This window comes from Psammomys obesus, unplaced genomic scaffold (assembly GCF_907164565.1).
Source record: "Psammomys obesus unplaced genomic scaffold, mPsaObe1.curated_primary_1811, whole genome shotgun sequence".
Taxonomy (NCBI): Eukaryota; Metazoa; Chordata; class Mammalia; order Rodentia; family Muridae; genus Psammomys; species Psammomys obesus.
In genome coordinates this window covers 16,239,623-16,245,622 of record NW_026596088.1, presented here as the reverse complement: position 1 = coordinate 16,245,622, position 6,000 = coordinate 16,239,623, and the positions used below count along the sequence as shown (strand labels likewise).

Sequence of the window (6,000 nt, the reverse complement as noted above, 5' to 3'; positions counted from 1 at the left end):
TGTGTGTGTGTGTGTGTGTGTGTGTGTGTGTGTGTGTGTGTGTGTGTACACAGGTGCTTGAGAAGGCCATAAGAGGGTATTAATTGGCTCCCTTGGATATGGAGGTACAGGCGGTTATGAACTGCTCGAGTCAAGTCGTCTGGAAGAGCAGTGCAAGATTTTAACTGCTAGAACATGGCTCCAGCCCCTCCTTGCTCTTTGGGGGGGGTCTCTCACCGGGACCTGGGGCTCTCTGATTAAGGTAAACTGGCTGCCCAGTGGACTCCTGCCTATCTCTGTCTCCCATGCCCTGGGATTGTAAACCCACCACTAGGCCCCCCTGCTTTCATGGGTCGCGGGGACAGAGCTCACAAGTTCGTGATTGTGCAGGGGGCACTTTACTGACCGGGCATCTCCTGGGCTCTCCTGCTTTTGTGACACTTCATTCGGGAATTTGCTTTTGTCTTCCTGCTGGCGTGTCACTGTGCCCAGCACTGGGCCGGGACTATGGCTGTCACAATGCACACTGTAGATAAAGTCTCTGCTCCGTGCAGCTTACCCTGGGTGGGGACAAGAATTAAGTAACTGTACAAATTAATAAAGGAATGACAGGTTATGATAAGGATGGCTGTTTGACCCCCAAACAGAGGCCACCCAAATACTGGAAGTAGGATTTTATGAGAGGAATTAGTTACACGACTCATGGAGATCTGAGAAGACGAAAATGTGGGAGAGCTTTCCCACCTCTAGGTGAGGCAGATTAGAATGATGTGCCCTGGCTGCATCGGGGGCTGGGCCCCCTGGGAAACTCGGCCTCAGCTGAGAGACAAGGGGTGGGATTCTGTCCCTGGCTTTACCCTTCCTGAACCCTCTGGGTTCTCACAGTCTCTGCCATTGGCCCAATTTAGCTCAGAAGCCAGCTGACAGCCTGGAAAAAAGAGAAGAGGGTATGGACCAGACTGGGGACAAATGGGCTCAAGACCATGATATAGATGAATAAGGAAGTGTGTGTGTCAGAAGTGGGCAAGAGTGAGAACGAAGGCGCACTGTTGAGAATGGGGTAGGGGAGAATGGTTTTTGTTGATGCGTCAAGGCCAACTGTGGGTTGGGCCATGTGGCAGCCTGACAGGCAGACAGGTCAACCAGCTGTGGCCCCTAACACCTTCAAGGTTGCCCGTGCAGTCAGAGGGAATAGTCCTCTGCCCCGTGACTGAAGGCGAGCAGGGTCCCATCAGGCTAGCCTTGTGCTCCGAGTAAACAGCATGGGTCCTAGGGAAGAGCTAAGGGGAAATGTCCCATCCATTCTTACTTTCCTGGGCAAGAAGAATTAAAGGGGAATAAAGCGTGCAGGGTGACTCTGGCAGGGCTGTTAGTGGGGTCCCTGTCTGCCCTGCCAACTTTTAATGCCTTGGAACTGAGAACCCTCCTTGAACACTACTCTGGGATGGAACTCTCACAGGGTCCTCATTTTACTCTTTACTTTTATTTTGGAGGCAGGGTCTCATGTAGCTCAAGCTGGCTGTGAACTCTTGATCCTCCTGCCTCCACTTCCTAAGTTCTGATGTTGCAGGCACGGGCCTCTGTGCCTGTTTTCGGTGGTACTGGTGAGGGAACGGAACCCAAGGTTTTCTGAATGTGACGCAAGCCTTGCACTGGCTGAGACTGACCCAGGGGTCCCCCCCCCTTAAGCCCCACCTTCCTTTTTTCTTGGCAGAGTAGGATTTTGACATTTGCTTGGATATATTAAGCCCATACTTGTATAAAAAGGCAGGCGCAGAGGTGGGCCATCTGTAAAGTCGGTTTCTGCTTTCCTCAGACGTGCCTTGAGCCCTTGAAGGAAGGGGCCATCACTAGCCACCAAGTGCCATCCTTGTGCTTGGCGGCCCCAGGCCTAGTGTGGCGTTCATCCCTGGAAGTTAAAGGGAGTCAGACTATGGTACCCTTGTCTACACCGCCCCGCCATAACAAAGGCTGGCCTCAGGGGCTCGCTGCTCTGCAGGGCCTTCTGTGAGCTGTGAATAGGGCCTTCATAATGAAAGCAGGAGTCCCTGGCATCTGCTATTACCAGGAATAATAAGTGTCTGAGGCCAGTTTCCATAGACATCTGCAGGGGAAGCCTGTACTTTCCCATCAGAGCCCAGGCCCAGGGCAAAATGGAAGCTTTGTTACTCTTGGTCCAAATGGAACTTTGTGGTCTCTGAGAGTCCACTGCAAACTCTCTAGAAATGCATTCTGTCTCTTCCGGCTGGCTGGAAGTTTCCTGGTTTGTATCCATTTGACTCCCTGGCTTGGGGACTGTATCTGCCTCTCACTGCCTTCCCATCTCCATTGCCATCATGTCCAGGACAGCTGGATTCTGACACTAGGGTGCTCTATGTCTCTAGGCAAAGTAAGAAACCTCTCTGGGCCCCAGCTTCTTCCTGATCTGAAAAGTTGGGATGCTGATAATGGTCTGTCTTTATGGGGGAATTAGCATATGTAAAAGGCTTAGGCCATGCCTGGGTCATAGTCCACCATGTAAATCTTGCCACTTAGCTTCCTACTGCTGAGATGGGCAGCCATAGCACCTACTGCTGTTGGGTGCTGAAGGTGAGCCAAGTCCTTGGCCTCCCAGTTCGAATTCCTTTCTTCCTCCTCATATTAACCCCATAGCGGATGGTCGTGGTGTCCCAGCTTAGCTGACTAGGCGAGTAGAGCTCTTGGGAGTTGAGTCAACTTGCATAAGAACACAGTATGTGACAGGGCACATCCTGTGAGCCCACACTTTAACCAGGTCACTGTCCCGCCCTCTGGAGCTTCATTTCTACAGGACACCTGGCCCCCTGAATGTCAGTCAGATGTCCAGGGCCACCTGGGGCTGAGTTCACGCATACAAGGTTTGTCTTTTTCCATCGCTCCTCACTGGAGATGCCTTTATGCGGCCATTCAGATACCAACATCTCCAGGAAAGACTCCTTCCCAGCTCCTGTCCATCAGTGATCCCTCCTGATATCCTGAGATAAGCGGTGACAAGGACCCTTGGGACACAGGCCTGCAAGCTGCAGTCTCTAGATCCCCAGCCTATCAGTCTGTGTCTCCAACTGTGACACAAAACGGGGCTCCTGCTTTGGGACACAGCCTTGTCCCATTCCCCAGCTGCTCTGAATACCCATGATGCTTGAAGAAGGCTCTTCTTATGATGCCATGCCTGGCTTCTCCTCTTTAGACAATACAAAACACCCACAACTCTTTCTAAATCTAATATGGAGGCATAAGCCGGAAGCTGAGCTTCGAGCAGGAAAGATGAGCGCTTGCCACCTGGGAGCCTGCCATGTGGGACTGCCAGCTTTTGGAACAGGGCAGAGTTCCTACACAGCCTTGGTGGAGTTGGAGACCAACTCAAGGCTGCTAATTTGTAGGTCAGGCCCAGGTCTATAACCGGCAGGACCACTCATTGAGGTCTGCCTCTGACAATAGCTAGGTTTCTGTTAGGACGGCAGGGCTGGCCAGGGTCTGAAGGAGGGAGGAAGGGGCTGCCTGTGAAAGTTTGGAGGCAAGGCCAGAGCGGAGGGCTCTGGAGTGGCGGGAGGGTCTCATGTTTCCTCACATGTGTATAAAGCACAGCTCACCGAAAGCATTAGAAAAGCGAGAACTGTTAAACCCATGGGCTTTTTTCTTCAAGGGAAGAAATGAATGACTCCTGTTCACCCAGGTGGATGTTGTCTAGCAAGCCTGGTGACCTTTTGCTATTCTGTGGAGGCGGCCTGCTCCTGAATCCCTCCAAATCCTGAGTATTGTTTAGGCTCTTCTCCTGAGTGTTGTCTCTCAGCGAATAGAACCCATCCTTCTGAAAGAGGGCCCACATACTTGGCATTCTCAGTTGACAGAACCCGTCTCTATGCTTATTACAGACTTTTCCTCCCTAGGCCCTTATCTTGTTTCGCAGTCAGCAGAACTCATTCCTACGCTAACGGCCACAGGTGCTTTGCTGTACTGATGTAGGGTTTCCGTGCAGCCACCCGTGAAGTTTGGTAATTGTCACGTGGAGACTTTTCCCCAAATTTTACTGTGTTTAAATGTGTGAGAAAAATAAACTTCTTAGTCGGACTCTAGAAGTTTTTGACTCAGCACCGGCTAACGTGCTGACCCGGGGTTCATTCTTTACCTTATCTGACCCCGACACCAGCAGAGTCTGCCTCCTACGAACCCGTGTGTGGGAACTCAGCCAACTCTGAGGGCAACATGGAAAATTTTCTGAGTGACTCGTGTGCATACTAGACTGCCTGCCTGTCATCTCTCTGGCTCCTCTTTCTGCCTTCCCCACTCCTCTTTCTTTTACAGCTGTGCTGAGATCACTGGTGTGCCACACTCGTGTGTAAGTCACTGCACTTTTGTGTATTTGCTTATATGTCACCAGTATCATGATCAAACTGAGAATATACTCTTATTTTAAAATTTTAATTTAATTAATTAACTTTGTTTATCTCACACGGGGCTTTTCCCTGTATCCCTTGCTGATCTGGTACTGATTATGCAGTCCAGGCTGACTTCAAACACATGGCAATCCTTCTACCCCAGTCTGCCGCAGCACCCCCTCGCTGGGATTACACCACAAAGTCTAGCTTTAATTACGTGTGTGTATATATGTGTACATTAACAATATAATCATTTAAGATACATATGAGAATAAGTTTTATACACACACATGTATATACATGTTAAAGAGACAGAAGGTGCCTTGCTAGGAGACTGATACTGGCTTTGGACTCAGGGTGCTTCTGTCTTAGGCTTTTGAGGCCAGGGATACCATGCCTAGGCTTTGAACTTTGTGATCGTTCCCAGAAAAGACCTGATGCCCTTGACCTGTCACCTCTTCTATCTTCCCACCTCTTTCTTCTCGTCTCCTTATTTTAGGACATGTTCTAATAAGCATGCATGTCTTGCTTTTCTGTACCTTGGCAGATTTGAACAAGAAAATTAGGAACTGTGTTTTGGTGGCCTGAGCCTGTCTCCTGATTTGTAACATGAATATGATCAAAGGACCTTCCTCAAGAGAATTAAACAATCATAGCCATCATAGCCCATCCTAACCAAGCAAATGCTGAGAGCATCTTCCTACTGTCTGTTTGACAGTCAGCAGTGAGGGAGGAGACGATGATTATGAAAAGTAAATACGAGGATTTGAAGCCTAGAAATCTAGGGACACAATGTCTCTAAGATCGTGACCAAATGAAAAACACGAGGATGACCTGAGTCATGCAGGAAGAATTTCAAAAAATGTCCTGTGTGTTCTGACTAAGAGCCTAGGATTTAGGGATTCTGTTGGAGAATGTCTTCTGCAATTATTTTTAACTAGTCGGGATATAAAGGGACAGACTTAGGGGAAGGGTTTGGCTATTTAGAATGGCTGCCTTCCCAACAATGTTTTGAGTAAGGTCATTGAATGCGTATTTGTTATGAACTGAGCACAGTGTAGCTGAAGGGCCATCAAGTTATTTTGTTTTATGTAGCTTACTAAATCAGAGAGCATAACTCCTTTTTTTTTTTTTTTTTAAGATTCATAGTTATTGACAAAGCTTTATTGGAGGCATCTAATTCATCTGCTTTTACAACAAAGAGCAGAGATTGCAACATTTAATATAAAATCTGTAAAAGGGGGCTGGGGAGTATGGTGCCTCTTCCTTCCTTCCTTCCTTCCTTCCTTCCTTCCTTCCTTCCTTCCTTCCTTCCTTCCTTCCTTCCTTCCTTCCTCTCTCTTTCTTTCTCTTTCTGTCTTTCATTCCCTTTGTATCTCTGCTGCAGCCCCCACCCTCGTCTCCTCCAATCCCACCCTCCCTCTTCTCCCTCTATGCCCCTCCCCCAGTCCACTGATAGGGGAGGTCCTCCTCCCCTTCTATATGACCCTAGTCTATCAGGTCTTATCAAGGCTGGCTGCATCATCTTCCTCTGTGGTCTGGCAAGGATGTACCCCACCTCCAGGGGGGAGGTGATCAAAGAGCCAGCCATTGAGTTCATATTAGAGACAGTCCCTGCTCCTCTTAC

The 6,000-nt window shown here is 49.0% G+C and overlaps 1 protein-coding gene across 7 annotated transcripts in view; it reads left to right on the top strand.

Moving 5' to 3' along the window:
- Ampd3 (adenosine monophosphate deaminase 3) overlaps positions 1 to 6,000 on the top strand; it is a 45,724-nt gene that overhangs the window by 10,513 nt on the left and 29,211 nt on the right. The gene's annotated exons all lie outside the window — the stretch shown is intronic.